General features: G+C 33.7%; 1 long non-coding RNA gene across 2 annotated transcripts in view; it reads right to left on the reverse strand.

Annotated features, from left to right (window-relative positions):
- Positions 1-24,701, reverse strand: part of LOC125611368 — a 139,064-nt gene that overhangs the window by 43,961 nt on the left and 70,402 nt on the right. For both annotated transcript variants that reach the window (XR_007341527.1, XR_007341528.1), the window contains exon 3: positions 3,198-3,341. This is a non-coding gene — a long non-coding RNA (uncharacterized LOC125611368). The remainder of the gene's footprint in view (positions 1-3,197; positions 3,342-24,701) is intronic.

The following is a 24,701-nucleotide window of genomic DNA, read 5'->3' on the forward strand; positions in this document are numbered from 1 at the left end:
CTATAGAATGGGAGAAAATCTTTGCCACCTGCATCTCAGATTAGAACATTAATTTCCAGGATATATAAAGAACTCAAAAACACCAAAACCCAAAAGAACCCAATCAATAAAAGGGCAAAGGAACTGAAGGGACACCTCACAGAATAAGAAACATGAATGGTCAAAAATATATGGAAAAAAATGTTCAACATCACTGGCAATTAGAGAAATGCAAATTAAAACTATACTGAGATATGACTTCACTCCTGTCAGAATGGCAATTATCAAGAGTACAAGCAATAAGCTGGGCACAGTGGTACATGCCTATAATCCCAACAGCTTGGGAGGCTGAGGCAGTAGGATCAGGAGTTCAAAGCCAGCCTTAGCAATGACGAGGTGCTAAGCAACTCTGTGAGACCCTGCCTCTAAACAAAATACAAAATTTGCCTGGGGATGTGGCGTGGTGGTTGAATGCCCCTAAATTCACTCCCCAGTACCAAAAAAAAAAAAAAGTCACAATAAGTGTTGGTGAGCATGTGGGGATGGTACATTCCTACATTCCTTGTGGGACTAAAAATTGGTGCACTCTGGAAAGCAATACAGAGATTCCTCAGAAAATTTAGAATGGAACTACCATTTAACTCAGTTATCTCACTCTTCTCCATATACCCAAAGTCTTAAAACCAGCATACTATAATGATGTGGCCACTTCATTGTTCACAGCAGCTCAATTCACAATAGCTAAGCTATAGAACCAACCGAGGAGCCCTTCAACAGATGAATAGATAAAGAAAATGTGGTGCATATACACAATGGAATATTACTCAGCCCCCCCAAAAAAGAATGTAATTATGACATTTGTAAATGGATGGCACTGGAGACTATTATGTTAAGTGAAATAAGCCAATCCCAAAACAAAAATGCTGAATGTTCTCTCTGATATGTGGATGCTTACTCAAATAGGTGTGGCAAGAGGCAAGAAGTGGAGTTTCACAGTTTTGGACAGAAGGGAATGGGGAGGGAGGTGTAAATGGGAAAGAGAGTAGAATGGATGAGACATAACTTCCCTATGTTCATATATGAATGCATGACCAGTGTAACTTCACATCTTGTACAACCACAAGAATGGGAAGTTATAATCCATGTATATATCATATGTCAAAATGCATTCTACTGGCATGTATAACTAAAAATAACAAAATATAAAAAAATTAAAAGCCTTTCAAATTAAATTGATAGATCTGTTGGAGGATAAATGATCCAAAAACACATGGAAAATATTTCAGCCACTCTCAATAAGACTTCACCCAACTAACCAATTCCCAACTAACCAAAAAAAAATCCTCCTTTACATGATAGAGAAATATAGATTAAGTAAAAGCCATTAGAAAAATCAAGACATATACACATATCAACATAGGTCTCAAACAGTCCCACAGTAGTGATAAAAATATACAGGTAAATCTTAAACAATCTGTCAGGAAATCAAACAAGCCCTGGAGATACATATTCCTTTCATATATGACAAGTAGCTACTTGAGTGGATTTGGGATACATCTAAGTAGACAGTCTTCCTTTATCTATGTTAAGTAATAAATAGATTTTAAACTCAAATATGAAAGAAAGAATGAGGAATGAGTTACCATTTATTATGAAAACAGTAGAAAGCTGATTTACCAGAATATTTCTTCTGTTTTGGACATTTTCCAGACATGTTCCAGATGAAAAATCTTGGTAACTGGGGAGAGAGTCCAGTAAATGTACTAGCTCTAGGGGAATCCAAACATTGGCATGCTTGCATGGTGTGCCATCTGCTAAAATGTTACAGCTATCTGAGAAGTGCACTATCAAATATAGGACTATTAGCTGCATGTGATTATTGAGCAGTTGAAATTTAGCTAGTAAAAATGGGAAGGTAGTTGTAGTGGTGCACTCCTCTAACCTCAGCGGCTCAGGAGGCTGACAGGAGGATCGCAAATTCAAGTCAGCCTCAGCAATTTAGCAAGACTATAAGCAACTCAGTGAGACCATGTCTCAAAAATAAAATATGAAAAAGGGTTGGAGATGTGGCTCAGTAATTAAGTGCCCCTGAGTTCAATACCAAAAAAAAAAAAAAAACCCATAAAAAATCGAAGTTTAATTAAGTTCAATTTTAATTGATTTTATTTTAAATATGCACTGGTGTTGAAAACTATGGTGATAATATGGTGGACAGGGCATATATGGTGGATAACACAAGAGATTATCTTTTAAAAAATATTTCTATTAGATATTGATGAACCTTTATGTATTTGTTTGCTTATATGTGGTGCTGAGAATCGAACCCAGTGCCTCACACATGCTAGGCAAGCACTCCACCATTGAGCCACAACTGCAGCCCACAAGAGATTATCTTTATAACCTGTGGCAAACAACTTTTCTTAGAAAAATAAATGAAATAATGCCATCCATAAACAAAACATGTTTCCTTGGACTACATTTCAACTAAGAACACTGTTCAACAACAACAACAACAAAACTCTACTAAGAGAATGTGAAAGCAAAGCCCAAAGTGTGGGGAGATATTTGCAATATATACACAAAACAAAAGCCTCATATTGGCAATAAAGAAAAGCTCCTGTGACTGAACAGGTGAAAGATAGGCAAACATTAGAAAAACTGGCAAGTGACAAGAGCAGGGACTTCAGAAAAGATATCAAAGTAAACAATAAAGACAGGAAAATACAGTGCACTTATTATTTGTCAGGTGTATATAAATATAAAATAAATGTGTCACTATGACCCCACCAAGGGTCTGTAAAAAGAGACTGACAGAACCAAGTGTTGGTGAAGATGTGGAACAATGAGAACTCTTACATGGTAGGAATGCAAATTGGTACAATGATTATGTAAACCATTGGGCATTATATGCACATGATGAAAATACTCATTTCGTATGGCTCTAAAATGCCAGCCCTAGGATCTGATCAAACAGAAAGGCAAAGGCAAGTATAATTCATAATAGCCCTGCAACCCCAAACTTATATTGCAAATATATAAAATATATAACAGATCTATACAATGAAATGCCACATGTACATTGTATGAACAAAATGTTGTACTCTTATAACAAAATAAATAAATACAAAGAAAATTTATAACATTTATCAAGAACCTTAAAATGTGTCCTACTTCTGAAGGCCCCTCTGTCAGTTACCTTTTCCTCTATGACACAATACCTGAGATAAACTGATGATGATGAAAGACTTGTTTTGGCTCACAGGTTTCAGTCCATACATAGTCACTTGGTCCAATTTCTTTGGACCTGTGGTGGTACAGCACATCATGGTGGTGGAAGTGGGTGGCAGAGGAAGACTGTCCACCTGGTGGAAGCCAGGAAGCAAAGAGAGGAGTTAAGCCCCAGTATTCCCTTCAGGAGCATTCCCCCAAAGAACTCACTTTCTTCTACCTGGCCCCACTCCTAACTGTTCTACCACCTCCCACCTCATCCTCACCAGCAGCTAGCAATCAAGCCTTCCACCCATGAACCTTTGGGGGACATTTAAGATCCAAATCGTAATGGTACCAATTCTGTGTATAGAAATTTATCCTAAGTGGGCATGAATAAATAGATTATTTACATTTGCAACAAAGGAAAACTAGAAAGAAAAACTAAAAATTGTATAAATTATCTACTGCTACATGAATAAAAACTAAGCAGTTGGCAGAAATTCCTACAACTTAAAAACATTTTAAAAAATTACAAATTCCTTAGTGACATTTAGGGGTGTCATAAAAATTAAGACAAAACTGTGCGCCATAATTATGATCCTAACCAAAACTATTACTGGAAAAATGCTATAGAAAAAAACTTTTAACAGTGCATACTTCCATTTAGAGTCACATTTAAGGTGATTTTATTTTGCACGTCATGTTTTTCTATTCTTTTCAAATTTGGCCAACAAAAATTGATCAATCATTAAAGGAAACTGATGATTTAAACACAAATATGACTAATGCTATTTAAATAAAAAAGTTAGGAATGGAAAATGAATATATAAAAAACACTTCATCATTTTTAGAAAAACTTCCTAAGTCTTAAAATGTTTATTCTGCAAAAAGATTGAAGATGAGCCACGCACAGTGGCACGTGCCTATAATCCCAGCAGCTTGGGAGGCTGAGATAGGAGGATTGAGAGTTCCAAAGCCAGCCTCAGCAACTTAGCAAGGTATTAAGCAACTCAGTGAGACCCTGTCTCTAAATAAAACACAAAGTAGGGCTGGGGATGTGGCTCAGTGGTCAAGTGCCCCTGAGTTCAATCCCTAGTACCGCGCCCCCCCCCCAAAAAAAAAAAGAAAGAAAAGAGAAGAAAAGAAAAAAGATTGACAATGGGAAGAAAGAACTAGAATTTAAAAGAAAATCATTCAAGGCAGCAAAATCAAGAATACTAAAGGCTCCATAAGGACTCCTTTATCCACAGATGGAATATGATAAGCTGAACTCCTAGGTAGTATGCAAACTAGGAGCAAGAGCTGTCACTGGCCCTGCTGCCTTTCAACTTGAGCTATTTATGGTAGGATTGGCTCATGTGCCTCTCTAGGCTTGCCTCAGAGTTTAATGTTAGACATCCATGGGTTTCTTTCCTCAGAAACCCAAGATCAGTTGTAAAGTTAGAGACTCTTCAATATCCTCTTGATTTTTGGTATTGAGATGGTCTTTCTTTTAAGTTCTCTGAAACATAAGAAAGGAAAATCAATATTTAAGATAGAAAGTATGAAAATATTTGCAAGCAAATACTACTTTAACCAAATAGTAATAAATAGATGGAACAAAAGGATCTTTCTCACAAATGATATTTCATTTTTGTTTGGGGGTTGTATTTTTAGGGGAGCAAGAATTCATGGAATTAAATCAACAAATTTTACAGAATACTTGGTACCTGATCTTAAAAACTGCCTTTAAACTATATCATTGATTTTAGGAAAGAATTTAAATGAAAAGTCATGGTAGGTATAGTTCATTCTACACTTTCAACCCTGTTTCAACTATGTGCATTCAATATTACATGGATATATTTGGAATAAATTTCTTAAACTATAGACCTGAGAAATACAAATTAATCAAGGTTATATAGTTTCTTCCTAACCAAATTATACGTTGTGTAATTTTGCTAAGAGATGGGATCTTCTGTCAGAAAAGCCAACCTGAAAAATTACAAATAGTTAATATGTAAATGCTAAAATAATTATGCTTTCTCTTTTTCCCAAACCTTTTTAGTTTGATAAATAAATTTTTAATTCTCATTATAATTTTGTTTAAAAAATTATCAAAACATGCCAATGTGTACATATGTAGTTAAGTTGCCATATTGATTCAGAAGCAAAACCACTTTTTTTAGTATTTATTTTTTAGTTGTAGTTGAAGTCAATAACTTTATCTTATCTATTTATTTTTATATGGTACTTAGGATAGAACCCAGGGCCTCACACTTGCTAGGCAAGCACTCTACTGATAAGCCACAACCCAGCCCCACCACTTTTTAATCCTTTATTGTAAGATTTGTTTGTTAAATGAATCTTTCAGAAGAAAATAATCACAAATTCAAGAATAGCAATACTTGAGTGTGGTACATGCCTATTTTCCCAACAACTCAGGAGACTGAGGCAGGGGTATTAAGAGTTTGAGGCCAGACTAACAAGTTAGTAAAGACCATGTCTCAATATAAAAATGTTTTAAAATGTCTGGGAAAGTAGCTCAAAGGTAGAGCACCTCTGGGTTCTTCCCCTAGTACCACACACATATACATGTTCTCACACACAAATGCATCGTGTGCCTTTTTGAGACTTATATTGTACAAAAACAAAATAAATTTTAAAATTACTTAACCAGTGACTAAGGAAGGACTGTTTAATGGGGTAAATACTGACAGTCTATTTTTCTTACATTAACAATTAGATAAAGAGAATGTATTATCAACAGAAGCTGAGAATAGAAAAATAGGGGTTACAATCCCACATCTGTCACCAAAAATGTATCAAAACAACTTACAATTACTGTTTGAAAAGGAAAGCAACTTTTGTTTTCTTTCTAAAGCATAGAACATTTCCTAGAATAAAGCTGAAAATTTTTCTACAAATAAATATGAAAATAAAGTAATAGATAAATTTTTTATAAATAACACTTCTCATAAATGTTATAAAATTAAAAGTTTAGAAATTCTGTTCAATTCCTTCATCCACGTCTGCACTACCTTCAGTAAAACGTTAAAGGTTTGGAATGATTTACATCTTATATTCTCAGGTGTGAGTTAGGATAACAGGCTAGGCTGCATTATGAGATATTGAGTTGCTTTTTAAGAATATTCTGGGGAAGGGCTGGGGATGTGGCTCAAGAGGTAGTGCGCTGGCCTGGCATGCGTGGGGCGCTGGGTTCGATCCTCAGCACCACATACAAATAAAATAAAGATGTTGTGTCCACCGAAAACTAAAAAATATATATTAAAAAATTCTCTCTCTCTCTCTCTTTAAAAAAAAAGAATATTCTGGGGGAAAAACTGAAACTTACATTGGTTTGCCAAAATTGGTTGTAAATTGTACACACTTGAAAGATGTCACAAATGAAAGCAAATTGATTGATATAGTATATGACTTCTTTGTCATAGTGGGATTGTGTCTCTAATGGAACTTTTGATAGAAGGATGACAGTGGCCTCTCTGTATATACCAAACCCTTGTTTATGGAGTCTTAAGTCTAAAGTCTCTAAAATTCTGAGTTCTGCAATAGAGCTCTGGGTGATGCTGGTAAGAAGATGTAGGGAAAATTTCCAATTTTAACAAGATCCACATGACTGTTCTTATTCCCTAGGTTTCATACCAAAAAGTACACAAGAACTTGAAAAAGAATTTTTATTCATTGCAGTTACCAATAGTAGCTTCATACACTGTCTCTATTGATGTTTGTTACTCAAGCTCCTTATAATCTACTGAAACCCCCTGTCAGGGTTGTGTGTTTATTAGAAGGTAAAGGGTTGTATAGTGACTGTACTGGTTTCCTAGTACTGTCATAGCAAAGTACCACAAACTGGGTGCCTTAAAACAACAGGAATTCATTGCCTCACACTTCAGAAGGATAGTAGTCCGATATCATGATTCCTCTGAAACCTGCAGAGATATCTTTTCCTGCTTCTTCCTAGTTTTTAGTGTTTGTTGATGATCTCTGGAATTCTGATAACAGCATTAGTCATATTGCAGTAAAGGTCTGCCCTGTTCCTGTGCAACATCATCTTAACTAATTTTATGGACAGTGATCTTATTTTCAAATAAGGTCACATTCTGAATCATTTACTAGGAGTTATGTCCCTCAAAAGCTCATGTGGAAGACAAAGCAAGAATTCTCAAATGTGAAATGATAAGGTTATAAGAGCCTTAACCTAATTAGTGGATTGATCCACTGATAGCTATAAACTGGGTGATAACTATAGGCATGTTAAGATGTAGCTGGAGGAGGTAAGTAACTGGAGGTGTGTTGTTGGGGTGTACATTTTGTCCCTGGGGAACAGAGCTTTCTCTCTGCTTCCCTGTTGCCACATCCACATATGATTTCCTCCATCAAGCCCTTCCACCATGATCTTCTGCCTCACCTCAAGCCCAGAACTATGGAGTCAACTGACCATAGACTGAATCTCTGAAAACATGGTCCAAAATAAACTTTTCCTCCTCTGCGTTGTTTTTTTCAGCTCCTTTGGTCACAGCAATGAAAGAGCTGACAAAGACATATCCTTTTGGAGGTACAGAATTTAACACATAACAGTAATAATATGATTCATTGACTAAGTCAGAAACCTTTCAGAGGATTCTTATGTGGCTGGATATTTCACAACATATTACAGGAATAAATTTAAGTCTCCAGTTCTTCACAAGAAACATCTGTAAGACAAACATTCTTATCTATATTGTCTCAGCATTCACTATTATGCTAAAGGAAACAGGGAATGGTACTCTCACCCATGTATTGCATATGATTCTGCTTAATTTGTAAGAATAACCTTATATGGTTGTTAATATTATTTCAATTTATATATAAGAAAAAGTGAGAGGCTGAATAAGTCACTTAAGACACTAAAACTAGAATGTATCAGGACTTGGACTTTCAAGTTGCAAAGGCCTGTATTTAATTCTCTGTACTAACATTGTATAGTTGGTCAAATTATCTAGATTTACATAGAAGAGAAATGAAAGTTTAAATAAATTACTCAAAGTACCATAACTTGAATGCAGCAGGGTGTGGATCAAGACATCCAGGTCTGTCAAGTTGCAAAGGCTCCTTCCTCTTTCCATGGAACCATTTTTGTTGAAATACTGAGGAGTGGTGATGAGACTAACCTAAGCTGCATAATATAGACTTGTCCTCCTGTTTATCTGGGATTTCTTCATCTGACTTGTTTAAACATGAATATAGCTAAAATGTTTCACAAATTTATAGTGAGTTTATATGTAGTATTGGTATAGCAAAGGGGTTTGCAAAGCTCTTCTGTAAAGGGTCAGGTAAAAAATATTTTATGCTCTGCAGGCGACAGTTTCTATTCAGTTCTGCCACTGTAGCATGACAGGATTCATAGATAACATGTAATAAAATGAACAAGTTGAATTTCAATAAAATTTTTTTGTGAACACTACTTATGAATTTTATATAATGCTCATGTATCATAATATTATCTTTTTCTTATGATTTTTAAAAACTATTTATATACATAAATTTTTAGCTTGTAGGTCATTCAAAAACAGGCAGCAGACTGGATTGGCCCATGGGTGACAGTTTTTCAGACTCTAGCATAGTGGGAAGAACACTGGGTTATGCAGGCCCTTAATCTCTGCAATTTAGTCTATACATCACCAAAGGTATGTACTAAAATCAGTCGAATTAGAATAAATGAATATAAGACTAAAAGATCAGACAATTGACTTACTGAATTTATATTTTGTTGTTACAACATATCTATATTATTTAGAAAAAATATTTAAACTTTTTTTAGTAATGGGAGAGAGATCTGAAACAAATATTTAAATTGATATCATTTTTTTCAAAAACAAAAAAAAATGGAAAGAGTTGTCACAGAAATTTTATTGGTTATCTAATGCAATTTATTTCAATCTATCAAAAAATGTGTAACTTGTATTATATCTTCCCTTTGGTGAGTACAATAATCTCAGTATTGCCATAAAGTATGCCATTACATATTATAAAACATTGAAACTGGTTGTAATTTCCCCTTATGTCATATTCATCCATCTTAATATGTTGTTAAGTCCAGGAAACTTTCCAAAGTCAAAAAACGCTGGAGAATATGAGGTCAACTTAAGTACTTCATATATTACCAGCATATTGGGTGGAGGATCTTTTTCAAAATTAAATATTCCCTTAGTCACCACAATTGAATCATTGGCTAACTTAACCACTGTGATCAGTGAAATATGTTGCTTGTATGAGTAATGTTGAGACTGCAAAGAATAAATTAGTTGTAAAGCTGTGGATAGGGACAGTACAGTCTGCAAAGTTTGAATACATGCTATAATCAATGCAATGATGATGAGAATAATGCACAGCTTAGAGAAAAGAGGATCATTACCATTACTACCGCTAGATATAGGCTATTCAGAATGAGAATTTAATAATTAGGGAGAAGGAGTGTAAACCATGGAGGTCATTTCTTTTGAGATGATTATCCGTTTTATTCATACACAGGGAAGTCAAATTATTAACACATTCAAGCATGTTTGTGGTGTTTACTTTTAAACACAGGAGAAAAGGAATTATATCACCTAATTCAAGGATAACTAATTTTACAGTTTAGATGTTCTTTCTGAATTTTCTTATTTATATACAAGTTATGTGAAAATTAGATTAAAAAAATAATTACCCTGCAAACTGTAAGGGCCTGTAAAGCCCTTGCAGATAAATATCACAAATAAGAGGCTGAATCCTCTCTGTTGAAAATAAGGGAAGGGACTTCCTCCTGCTCAGACCCCGTCCTTTTTCTAGAGCATTTACTTTAGAACAGGTCGTTGTATTTTCTTCTCTTTTTGAAATGTATATAAATTCTATTAAAAAGTAAATAAAACTTTTGTCAGTTTTGCAACCCAGAAATGTCTTTCTGAAGTACATGAGAGGCATCTTGTTGAAATGCAAACATCAAGAGAAATACTATATTTCTGTGGGAAGGTAGGAGCCTAAACTTGGTTAGCACCTAGCACCTGTCTTAAAGATGTGAGAAGTTTGTTTTTCCTCTGGATAAAGCCAAGAACTGAGACAAACTGTCAACTAATTGCCAAGTTAGGTGATCTATCTGTGATAACTGGCACTATCAGATCTTCTTAGAAAACTAATTACCCTTGGGAACATGGATGTAATGGATGTGTCAAATGGATTATAATAAAGGATGGGATTCCTTTCTGTCTTTGCAGTCTCTTTGCAGGTGGCCTATGATGCATATCACATTCTGATTTAATGTTTATTCAATAGTAAACATGGGTTGCTGTTGTTTTTTTACTACTTTTTTGGAGAGATTTTGTGGTGACTTTGGCATTTTGATCAGATATTCTCTTTTAATTGCATATATAGGAGTCAATCCATTAATAACTATAATGTATAATGTCTGTCTTTTGTATAATGTATAATGAATCTTTTGTATAATGTATAATGAATTTTTTTTTATTTTTTATATTTTATGTAACCAGAATTTTTATTAGACACTTAACCCTAAGGAAAAAGAAGCACATAAATACCTGAATAGACTTCTCTTTATAGACTAATTTTCTGACAGCTGAAAATATATAACTTCATAATTTTTCAATTTTCTGTTTGAAAAATATTCTTTAGGTCCTCAGAGCCTAAAATAAGAAAAGCCTAGTTATTTTCTGTTTATTTTATACCAAGGTAAATAGTATTGGAGAGAGGCATGAAGGTCAAAAATGTGGCAGGTTGGGGAAAGGTTGGTAATCAAGGATATGAGGTAATAGTGAAACCCATCTTGAAAATCAAGTTCAGGTCCTGGTTCCCCTGGTGTTGAAGATTGAACAACCGAGAAATGACAAGGAAAATGTAGTTAAAAGGCAGAACAGAGAGAAAGAGAGAGGAGAGAGGCAGAGAGAGATAGACAGAGAGACAGAGACAGAGACACAGAGACACAGAGATAGAGAGACAGAGAGAGACTCCTCCTGAGAGGAGGGGGTCCAGAGCTGGTGCCTGAGGAAGTGGAGGTTCCATGCTCCTTTATTTATTATTTCAGGCTTCTTTTCTACTCATAACCCCTCCTCCCATCCTGCCTACATGGCCAAAAGTGACCAAAGAGCAGGAAGAGAACTATCCAGGGGGTGACTGCCTGTGTTGGAAAGCATGATCCACAACACACCCCCAGCCCCACCCCCCACCCCCACCTGAAGGCTGTTAGCCTGCTATCTGTCAATAATCAGCTACCTATCCTTTGTCCAGACCTCAATAGATTACCATCCAGTGGTAAGATAATATAATTTGAACAAAGGACTCATTAAAAGATGTCAATCTAGTTCAAGTGCATAAAATTCAAGAATCACTTTATATGGCTCAGGTTGCTAGGACACCCAGGCCGCTGGAAACTCACTGGTACTCCTATTAAAAACACCAACTTTGCAACCACTGTTCTTCTCAGTTCGGAGTCTGATTCCCCCACATCCTATCTGGGCTCGCTACTTCACNCCACCAAGTCACATCCCTAGCCATTTTTATATTTTATTTTGGGACAGGGTCTCACTAAGTTGCTTAGGGCCTTGTTAAATTGCTGAGGCTGGCTTCAAACATCATCCTCTTGCCTCAGCCTCACGAGCTGCGAGGATTATAGGCATGTGCCACTGTGCCCGGCTGTATCTATAATTTTTATTTACTGGCTCACTGATTATATAATTTTTATTTACTGGCTCGGCTCACTGTAATTATAAAAAAAATCCAATTTATCTTCTTTGTCAACCCTTTTCAATAAGAAAGCAATGGTCTTTAACATATGTAAGGCTTTTTCTAACCTAAGTCAGGAAGTTCTCATGAATTTTGAATATCATTATATGGCTACTGTGTGTAAATGCTCAGTATCTTGTGGAATATTTCAATTTACTATTGTTTCTGACAAAAATTAATCAAACAAACATTCTAGATGCCATTTGGCATAATGTCCATTGAAATAACAATAATTTCCTTAATATAATTTTACACTAATAAAATCCTATAAATTAAATTCCTGTATATAATTCATATAAATTAAAATTGTTAAAGTGTTTTTTAAAAGTATAATTTACTTGTGTCTCATATATCCTTCATTCTTTTTTTATATATTATTTTAGTTGTATGTGAACACAATGCCCTTACTTATTTATTTATTTTTATGTGGTGCTGAGGATCAAATCCAGTGCCTCACCCACTCTAGGTGAGCACTCTACCACTGAACACAACTCCAGCCCTATCCTTTATTCTTATTGTGGCTATTTGGAACTTAGGAATAGAATTTTAATCAATGCATCCTTATAGTTTAACTTGTTGAATTGAACTAATTCTTTATCTATTTTGAATCGTGATTCAGTCTTTGGTGAGTTATGTTTTTCAGATTTGCAATCATACTCATGTTTTCAATTTGTTTATTCAAGTTATATATTTTATAAAAGAAAAACCCCTATAAAATATCACTTTCAATGTATCCAAGTCTGTTTATGCCTATATTCCTTAGTTATGTACATTGCCTATTTCCATTTTCATAAATGTTTTGATGAAATCTAGAATCCCTATAACTAAATTTTCTTCACCACTTATTACGTGCAAGGAACTTATACCCAAATCCATTACATATTTAGAATCCTTTAATTTTCACAACGATCATGCCAGGTAGGAATTACCATCATCCTCACCTTGCAGAGGTTAGGCATAGAGAAGTTAGGCAACTTGCCCAAGTCACATGTGTAATAAATACGTATATTTACTAGGATAACTTGAAATAAAATTTAAACAATCTTATTTCAAAATTATAATTTGTGTTCACCATGAAATACAGATTTTTCCACTACATTATGCTATTCACATTAGTAACATCCTGCTAACCCTTATTCTTCTTGGCCCCCAAAATAGGCTAATTGATTATGAATTATTATAATTAAAAAATTGGATATGAACTTGACTTCTAGATTTTGTGAGTACTCTTTATAAATGCTAATTAATTATTAAAACTAATTAGATTTTACTTTAAAAGTACATAACATTTTTTCTAATAAATTTATAACAAATTTATCAGATTGTGGTAAAGTTAATGAATTTGAAAGTCAGATCTTCAGCTCCCTGCCCCAAACCTTTCTCCTGCTTTCTACAACTCCTCAAAGATTTTTTTAAAGAGACCTTGTAATTTAAATGTGCAACTTATTTTTGTACCCTTGGTTCAAGTTCATTTGGGTGAGAGTAGAAGTCTCTCAAAGTTGTTGTTGTTTGTCTCTAAACCTTCCCAACTATCTTGAGCTTCAGTTTTCTCTTTAAAACCTTACTAAATCATTTTTTTTCTTCTATGCTTATGCAAGAGTATGTAAACTAAACTCTTATTTTTGCAGGTTATAACCTAACTAATATGGTCATGATTGTCATGGATATTATAAGGATATTTAATTTGCATTAAAATCAGATTTCCCAGAACATCAGCAATATTTCCTCTCCAAAATATAGTGATCTATAACCTCCTGTTCATTTTATGAGTATGTATGTATATGTACATATACATTTATCTCTCTCTCTTAACTTTCATTATTATTTCATAAAGTCAAGAGTTATTTTAATATCATGAAAACAAGAAAGGTACAGAATAAACAGATATATAAATTGATCTTGTGAAAAACTTACTACCCTGTTTTAATTTTTCAGTTTTCACCATGGCTCCAACAAAGTTTATCATAGAAAGGTCATTGAAGACAGCATTTGGAGTTCCTAGACTATAAATTTTAAGTCCTCATCTCATCCCGGGGATATCATGATCCTAGAACTATCAGTACAGTTGAGGGATTTAAAAGAAGGCAAGATCTGTGTAGGTTGATTAGGGTTTAAAGCTGCCATGAATAGTTTTGCTGATAGTATCTATCTCTTTGAAATGTTGATTGGAATTTTCAGGCCTTCATTTAAAGAAAGAAACTTTCCCCAGCAGTGCTAGGAACAGAAAATGTTTAGTCAAAAAATCCCGTGAAATGAAACACAGGAAGTTATTTCATTAACTTTTGCAATATGTGTTTTGGTTTTTTTTTTTTTGGTGGTGGTGGTGGGGGGTTTCATATGGTTTGAGAATTACATATTAATGAAAAGGAAAACTGAGATTACAAGATTATTTGTACAAAATGCTACCCTTTCTTTACCTTTCTGTTTTACTTATTAAATTCAATTAAAAGTATGTCAGTCAATATTAATTCTTAATTATTGAATTAAAACAATTTTATAAAGACTTTTTAAAATATTTACTTTTTAGTTGTAGTAGAACACAATAGCTTTATTCTATTTATTTTATGTGGTGCTGAGGATCGAACCCAGGGCCTCACACGTGCTATGTGAGCACTATACCGCTGAGGCACAATCCCAGCCCAATAAAGACTTTTAAATACATCTTCTCCAAATTTACTCAACTTTAAAGTAATCATGGCAGAGCATATACTATTTCTGAAATGATACTGAGGAAACAAAAGTTACAGATAACTCAGATTTGCAGATTAAATGGTACCACATTTTTCAGTCAACATTCATTTCTATCAGTGTATAAATTTGAAGAACTTAAGGCAACTTCATTTAAAGGTCTTAACACTAAAGATTTTTGTTGTTGTTGTGGTTAAATTTAAGTCATCCAATAAAATCATTCTATATTTCTTTTTATTGTTTACTTCTTACTAAAAATAAAAGATGGGCTAGGGTTGTGGCTCAGCAGTAGAACCAAAAAAGAAAATCTCTCTCTCTCTTTTTTTTTTAGTTGTAGTTGGACATAATACCTTTATTTTAATATTTATTTTTATGTTGTGCTGAGGATCGAACCCAGGTCCTCACACACGCTAAGCAAGCGCTCTACCACTGAGCCACAACCCTAGCTCCCCAAAAAGTAAATATTTTTTAAAAAAATACTAAAAAATAAAAGATAATATTGTAATGTCTGGAGTGATGATGCATGCGTGCAATCGCTGTGGCTCAGGAGGCTGAGGCAGGAGGATCACAACTTCAAAGCCAACTTCAGCAACTTATGGAGGTTTTATGCAACTCAGTGAGACCCTCTCTCTAAATAAAATATAAAAAAAGACTGGGGATGTGGCCAAGTGGTTAAGCTTCCCTAGGTTCAATCCCAGTTAATAATAATAATAATAATAATAATAATAATAAATTAATAATAATGTAAATCCTAGCAGGATTTTTTTCAAGTAGAAATTAGCAAAATGATTGTGAAATTCATATCAAAATCTGATGGACATGGAATAGCCAAACAATCTTGAAAAAAGAATAAAATTGAATGAATTAACTATCCTTAATTAACTTCCATTTTCATAATAAAAATCTATTGACAAGAATGTACAGCAATGTCATCTCTGAAACATTCTGGTGGAAGTGTGGAGTGATAAAACGATTGAGTTACAAGTAAGTATGTGTGCAGGTGTAGGTTATATGCTGTTGTGTTGGAATATCAATGGAGATCTCAGCAGAGACTAATGCCTTTAGAAGGAGATAAATAGGTGGAGAGATGAGAACAGAGACAGAGTTTGTGTGGGAGAGTGAGAATGCCCATCAGTGTTTGTATTTGAGTTTGTTTTTCATAACTATGAAGGTCAATGGCATTAGTTATGGGCATACTTGGAGAATTTAGTATGCCCATAGCACACTTACTTTCCAGGCCTTTTTGTTGCTGTTATTATTTCTCTATTATTCTTCACTTAGAGGATTCAATACTCCTTGGAGAAACAGCTGATTTCAGGGTTAAGCACAAGGAAATTTAAAATAAACCAAGAAATTCCTGTGTCAGTAAATAAGTACTTAAAGAATAATGAGGCTATGTCAGTATAACACAAGAAATTACTTGAATGAGCTTCAGCTTGATGAATCTGGGATATTTGGACATTTAAATAAATAATGATATTGATGGACTATAATATAGTGAATAAAGTAGAAATTTTAACTATATACGAGTATAAATAACAAAAGAGAAGGAAAAAATGCCTACTTATGTTAGAAAACTTTCAAATGAATGTCAAAGAAATAAAAAAAAATCAATAGACAATAACTGTGGGTGAAAGTTTGATAAACATCACTATAATTACATTGTGTCAAAATACTTACCTATAGATAAGTTATTAATTATCAAATGAAAAACAGCAGTTTTACAGTATGTATACCCTAGTGGTCACTACCTGATCAAAACAACCAACATTAATATCAACATTGTGACAAATGAACATCATGTGCCTCCTGAAAAATTGCACTGGGAAGACCACAAAACCGGATATATGATATTCCAGCCCCCAAATGGACAATCTTCATCTATTAATGAGAAAATGACAGACAACCCAAACCAAAGGATGTTGCACAAAATAAATGGCCTGTATTCTTTATAACTATCAAGGTCAAAAAAGATTAAGACAGCTTGCACAATGTCCAAATACAAACATCTCAAGAGTTAGAACAGACTATTTCATAATCCTGGATTGGATCCTACACCTGACAGAAAAATAGATATAAAGATAATATAGATAATATCTGATGAAATTTGAAATTTGTAGATTATCTAATAGTGTTACATCAATATTCAGGTTATTAATTTTTTATAGTCCTTATGTAAGCAAGTATCCTTGTTAGGAAATGCACAGTGAATTACATAGGAATAAAGAAACATAATATCTTCACATTTACTCTCCAGTGATCCTTGAAAATAATGGTATGCATATAAATATATATGAAAATGTAATTATATAAGTATACACATATAGAAAATAGGTAAAATGTATGTAATTAGTAAATCTGGATCAAAGATGTAAGAAATCCTTTATAATATTTTTGAGGTATCTATGTAACTTCTAAATTATATAAAAAATTTAAAAGTTACTTAAAATTTAGTAGGAAACTTATAACCAATTTAGGTCTCACTTTCAGAAAACTATTTTCTCAAATACTATTACTATTCCTACCATCTGCTTCACTTATGTAAATTTTGTTTTATTCTAGGTCTAATTTTCATTTTTCACACTACTTAATCAATTCTTTGCAATTTCTCCTCAAATTCAATTTTCCAATCTATGAATTTAATTAAAATAACACTATAGGTAGACTACAGAATACAAATATAGGCTGAAAAATGCCAAATTCAAACACAGCACAATTTATCAATGGTTTACTAAATAGGAAAATTTCAACATTGTTCTTTTTCACTTACTTGACAAGTTCTTTTGGCATATATTATGCATCCTGACATGTGTAAGACCTAAAGTATATTTTCAAATATACCAAACTGTTTAATACTTTTCACACTAAATACATAATTACTTCTTTTGCAGTTACTTTACTATATGTCATAAGTACATGTCATCTATAAATATGGCAACAAGAGAAGACAGAATGCTAGAACTAAACTTTTTTCCTCTGTCAGATGGAAGGAGATCTGCTCTTTATTCCAGGATATTGGACTTATAACACCTATGACTGGTTTGCTTATTCTTAAGCTTAGCTCAACCTCCACCATTGGACTGGAGACCATTTGAAAAGAGAGGCCATGTCTTAAGCATATGTCCCTTTATAGCACAGTTGCTCAGATGTGGTATAAGTGTGGAGTGTATTATTGTTAGAAAAAAAAATGTGGTTTACATGCAAAATGGAATATTACTCAGCTATAAGGAAGAATGAAATTATGGCATTTGCTGGTAAATGGATGGAACTGGAAAATATCACACTAAGTAAAATAAGCCAGTCCCAAGGAACCAAAAGCTGAATGTTCTAATATGTGAATGCTAACCCACAACAAGGAAGGGTGGTGAGGAGAAGAACAGAGGTTCAATAGATTAGACAAAGGGGAATGAAGGGAAGAAAGAGGGGATGGAAATAGGATAAAAAGTAAAATTAATTGGACATAACTCTTATGATCACATATGAATACACAACCAGTATAACTACTAATCATGTACAACCACAAGAATGGGATCCTAATTAAAATAAGTTATATTCCATGTGTGTATAATATGTATACACAAATATACTCTACTGTCATGTACATATATATGTATATACATGTATACTCAAAATATACTCTACTGTCATGTATATCTACAAAGAAAAAATAAAGTATGCAGAGGATGGTAAAAAAATGAGAAAAACAATGATAAGTCTAACTAGCAAATACTTTAAAGTTTTATTAAGTATTGTATCTAATTATCCATGCAATTTTCTAGAAACATTTTTATAATTTTGATATTGGGAATTATTTTTTTCATATGGGAAAATAATATACAAGTTATTTTTTTATTTTAAGATGGAGTATATTTTAAAAATTTTGCTAAAATTTGTTGTGAAGTGTGAAATAATATTTTTAAAGTCACTGAATAGTGTAAAAGTCAATGAAGAAATTTTCAAAAATATATCTTGATTTTAAGTTTGTGAGAGGGTATATTTTTATTAAACTGTCTAATTACATATATATTAACATCCAGTATGAATTATGTTGTGAACTCCTATTTCTGGTAAATTGTTTCAAGTATTATTTACTTTAGCAAACTAATATCATAAGTTTCATATTATGTAGTTTTTCCTTTCAATCACTGATAAAGTCTTGTATTAAACAATGTGTCTAACTAAATACTTTATTTGAAAATCAGAGCTGAATTTTTCTTAATTTTTTAAAAATTACATTATTGAATTTTTAAACTATGGATAATAAACCCTTCATATTTGCAAAATGAAATATTTTTTCATAATAATTTATTTATGCAACTCATGTTTGTTCCATACAAAAGTAAAATATTTTTAAACAGCTAATATCATTACATATTAAGGTTACATATTGATTCTAATTTAATTACAGCAAGCTCAACAGTAAAATAAAGGTAGACGGTGATTTTCTCAATTTTTGTTTTTGACATATCAAATTATATGAGAGCCAAAATAAAATTTATTACACACATTTGTTCACTTAAAATAAAACTGCAAACCCTAGACTCTAGATATTCAAATGATTTTGTTAACAAGATAGCATTTCTTTTCTTATCTTAATTGAAATAGTTTTGCAAGAAAAGTAGAATACAAAGAAGTCTGCACTCTTGGCTTTCCTTCATGAAAAGCTTTATCTTGAGGCACAAATATGTTCTAATAAATAATCTTACATATCACACCTGAAATGACTTCATTCTGTTTTCTGAAAGTCAAAATTGTATGACTTATCTTCACAGTATTTCCCTTAACACATGGTCTTGTCAATGTTTAAGAAAATTAATTGGAGGCTTTGAGCTCCTTTAAAGGGGCATAATCAACCTTAGAATCTAAGGCAATGGCTTGAGTGTTCACCAAGGAGAGGTAGCGGTGCTTCTCTAGGTTTTAGTGCTGTTTGGTGATGAAAAAAGTGCATTAATCCTGACTGCATTGGCAGCACTGGCTTACACACACATCAGGCTGCTCCCCTGAGAAAGAACTTATGTGAAATTTCTAGCAGTTGCCTGGGAGCTGATGATGCTACCTCAAACCCAAAGTGACAGCTGATGGGTAGATGATTTCTGTACTTGTAATAAAAAAAAGTATAAAGAAGAAGTGAATTTCCTAAAGTAAAAAAGCAACATGTTATTTTCTGGTATAAAATACATTGCCTTCAAAAATAACATCAGAGTAATGGCATCTACACTATTACTTGGTTGACAATTGTAAGGTTTCACTGAAAGATATTGCTTGTTTTTTGTTAACCTAGGTTTTATGAAATATACTTTTAAAGTGCTTTTTCATACACTTCTGCTGAAAAAGTCTGAAGAATACATGCTCAGATATTATTTTGATTTTCACATTTGGGGAAAATGTGTATGCTTCAGTTTATTAGAGCATACTTATGGGTAATTCTGTTCCTAATAATTAGTTCCATTGGGAAATTTAGTACTTTGCATAGAATTAATCAAAGTTAATCACCATCTTCTAGAACATTAAGTATTTTAAATTTTAAGTATTTCAATTTTAGCTAATTTTACAAATCCAAGTTTTAGCAGCAACATGAAAATACTTTTTAAACAACACATGAGTTAAGACAAAAAAAAATTAGAATGGTTACTTTCTAATGCCAAAGCACATTCTTTAAGGTTTAATTCAAAATCAACATATGAAAGAAAGAACAAAGAGAAAATCAATAGAATAGGTGGAAATATTTGTAAATTCTATATCTGGTAAGGGGTTAATATTCAAAATACATGAAGACTGTCAAACAACTCCAAAACAAGAAAACAAATAACCTAATTTTAAAATAGGCAAATAACCTGGAAAAGAAACACTAAAAGTGCTGAATGTCACCAGTTGTCAGAGAAACTTTAAAGAAAGAGAGAGAAAAAAGAAAACACAACACAATGAGATATCACCTCATACCTGTTAGATGATTACTGTAAAAAGATACATTGTAAGTCTTAGCAAGGACATGAAGAATAGATTTACATTGTTGGTAAGAATGCAAATTAATACAGCTATTAGGGACTCCAATTTGAAAGTCAAGACATGGAATCAACCTAAGTGTTCACTGATGGATGAATGGATAACAAAAATGTATTATGTGTGTGTGTTTTATGTTTTAGACATAAGTTGCCCTGCAAGATCATGTGTGAGACAATTCAAGAATTTTCAGAGGTGCAATGATTAGATTATGAGAGGTGTAACATGATTGGTAGATTAACCCATGGATATTGATTAATTGTAGGCAGAGATATGGAGTTAGCTGCAATGGAAAGAACCTCTGAAACATGAACCAAAATAACCTTTTTTTGCTCTATATTTTCTTTTGGGATCTTATGGTTACAGCAATGAAAAAACTTACTAAAGCAGAAATTGATACTGAGAAGTGGGGTGGGTTATTGAAATGACTAACCTGACCACATTGTTTAGAAGCATTTGGAGCTGGGCGGGGGTGGGGGGTGTTTGGAAAGTTTAGAGATGCAAGCTGGAAAAGATTTAGAATGTTCTTAGCAGAGCTTAATGGGTTATTCTTGTGGGGATTAGAAGACTAAAATGTCAATAGAACTGTGAACAGTAAAGACTGGGCTCATGATGTTACAGAGGAGGATGACTGTTTTGGAAATTGGACTAGAGGCCATTCATGTTATGTTCTGGCAAAGAAGTTTTCTACATTTTTCTCATATCTTGAGACTTTTTGTGAGGCTGACACTAATTAATTTGGAGGAGGAAATTTCAAGGCAACACAAAATTCAGAATGTGCATAGATACTGCTGAAAGCTTTTATTGAAATTTCCTGTGATAATCAGAAGCAGGGGGAAAAGCAAAAAGATCTGAATAATTCAGGAGTCTGGCCAGTAAACCTGAAGCTAAGGAAGCTGTGGTTGTTAAAAGCATTACAGCCACTGAAGTGATGCTAAGCATTTTGCACAGAGACAATATGAAAGATGGCTGAGGGTATCTCAGGAATTGGCAAAACCACACCCATTTCAGTCTCAAGCTTATAAAAATTAAAATTTCCTTGAGAAGAGGCCATGGGGGCACCCTACTTTCTTAGGGGGCTGAGGAAGTTTTTCACCATGCTCAGTCACCCTGGCACCCAGAAGCTGCTGTAGCTCTAGTCCCAGGAGGCTTGGCTACTATTTGAGATGGTTGCAGACCTTGGCATCAACCTCATAGTGCTGATTTTTGCGGGAATATAGGATCCTGAATTTAGGGGTTCTAAACACTTCTAACCAAGGACTTAGAGGAAGAGCTTGGAGGTCAAGAAAATTGTAGCAGGGTTGGAATTCCTGCAGGCAGTTCCTAAGAGGACAAAAAGTGAAGATATGATAAGGAAACTGAAGCTGCAGTGGAGACTCCCTGAGAATGAGATATTCTATAACATAGGATGCCTGGAAAGAAGAACTGCAGGAATAAAACATGTAAAAGCCAAGAGAGAGACAAAGTGGGCTTCAACAAGCAAAGCCACAGGGGCAGAGCTAGACAAACCCTTTGAAGAAAACTGCAATGCCATGTGCCCCAGATCCTTGTCATGGAGCTATAGGACATTTGCCCAGATGGATTTCAGTCTTGCTTTGGTCATATTTTTCTTACTATGCACCTGTTTCTCCCTTTTAGAATGGAAATGTTACTCTGTGCCATTTTATACTTGATATGCATGATTTACTTTTGATGTTTACAAGGGAAAACATCCTTGACTTTCAGATGAGGTCATAGACTTGCACTTGTGGCAGTACTGAAACTGTTAAGGCTATGAGATTCTTGGAAATAAAGTAAATGAATTTTTCACTGTAAATGTGCATGACCTTTCAGGAGTTAAGGGATGAATGCTATGGCTTAGCTATGAGATGGCCCCCCAAAGAGCTCATGTGTGGACAATGCAAAAATTTTCAGAGGTAGGTTATTAGATTATGAGGTTTAACCCAATCATTAGATTAATCTGCTTGAAAGGAATAACTGGGGTGGTAACTGTCGACAGGTAGGGTGTGACTGGAGGAAGTAGTTCATTGGAGGTGTGCTTTTGGAATTTATATTATGTCCCTGGTGAGTGGAGCTCTCTCTCTCTGCTTCCGGGTTGTCATGTCCTGAGCTAATTTCCTTCATCATGGCCTTCCACCATCATGTTCTGCATCATCTCAGGTCCAGAGTAAAAAGTGGGCAGACTGTGGACTGAACCTCTGAAACCCTGAGCCCAAATGAACTGTTCCTCCTCTACATTATTCATCTCAGGTCTGGTTACAGAGATGAAAAATACAACTAAAATGTATATAATTAAACACTCTTCAGGTTTCAGAAAGGAGAGATCCTGCCATGTACAACAATTCTGAAGTATTATAGTGAAGGAAATAAGCCAGATGCAGAAATTAGTACCGTGTGATGTCACTTATATATGGAATATGAGAACATCTTATCAAAGCAGAAAAAAGAATAGTGGTTATCAGGGGCTGTGGGAAGGACTAATATTGGGGAAATATTGGTCAAAAGATTAAAAATTTTCTTTGAGTTCAGTTTTGTGCATGGTGAGAGATAGAGGTTTAATTTCATTTAGTTGCATATTGATTTCCAGTTTTTCCAGCACCATGTTTTGAAGAGGCTATCTTTTCCCCAATGCATGTTTTTGGCACCTTTGTCTAATATAAGATAATTGTAAATTTGTGGACTAGTCTCTGTGTCCTCTATTCTGTACTATTGGTCTACCAGTCTATTTTGGTGCCAATACCATGCTGTTTTTGTTACTATTGCTCTGTAGTATAGTTTAAGGTCTGGTATAGTGATGCCACCTGTTTCACTCTTCCTGCTAAGGATTGCTTTAGCTATTCTGGGTCTTTTAATTTTCCCAGATGAATTTCATGATTGCTTTACTTTTGATATATCTATGAGGAATGCCATTAGGATTTTGATCGGAATTGCATTAAATCTGTATAGTGCTTTTGGTAGTATGGTCATTTTGATAATATTAATTCTGCCTACCCAAGAGCAAGGTAGAGCTTTCCATCTTCTAAGGTCTTCTTGGATTTCTTTCTTTAGGGTTCTGAGTTTCATTGCATAAATATTTCACCTTTTTTGTTAAGTATTTTTATTTGTTTTTGAGGCTATTGTAAATGGGGTAGTTTTCCTCATTTCCCTTTCAGAGGATTTGTCATTGATATACAGAAATGGCTTTGATTTATGAGTGTTGATTTTATAACCTGCTACTTTGCTGAATTCATTTACTAGTTCTAGAAGTTTTCTGGTGGAGCTTTTTGGGTCTTCTAAATATAGAATCATATCGTCAGCAAATAGTGCTAATTTAAGTTCTTCTTTTCCTATATGCATGCCTTTAATTTCTTTCATCTGATTGCTCTGGCTAGGGTTTCAAGAACTATGTTAAATAGAAGTGGTGAAAGAGGACATCCCTGTCTTTTTCCAGTTTTAGAGGGAATGCCTTCAATTTTTCCCCATTTAGAATGAGGTTGGCCTGGGGCTTAGAGTAGATAGACTTTGCAATGTTGATATATGTTCGTGTTATCCCTAGTTTTTCTAGCGTTTTGAACATGAAGGGGTGCTGTATTTTGTCAAATGCTTTTTCTGTGTCTATTGAGATGATCATATGATACTTAACTTTAAGTCTATTTATGTGATGAATTACATTTATTGATTTCCGTATGTAAAAAAGATTAAAAATTCAGTTAGATAAGAAGAATGAATACAATTTTATTGTACAATGTGGTGACTACTATTAATAACAATATACTGTACACTTAAAAGTTGCTAAAAGTATTCATTATAAATACTCTCACCACAAAAATGACAAGTATGTAAGTTAATAGATATTTTAACTAATGACTTAATCATCCCATAGTATACACATATGTCAGAAGACAATGTTATACATTATAAATGTAAACATCTTTTATTTGTTGATTAAAAATAAAATGATAAATAAAATCAAAGTAATGCATGAAATTTTTTTGTGTACTCACATATAGAAAACTCTGAAAAGTCCACTGCCTTCTTTGTTATTTTACCTTTAAAATTAAAATAGACCTTTTCAGAGCTAAGTGCTGATAGTG

The sequence above is a fragment of the Marmota marmota genome, unplaced genomic scaffold, assembly GCF_001458135.2.
Source record: "Marmota marmota marmota unplaced genomic scaffold, marMar, whole genome shotgun sequence".
NCBI classification, from domain to species: Eukaryota; Metazoa; Chordata; class Mammalia; order Rodentia; family Sciuridae; genus Marmota; species Marmota marmota.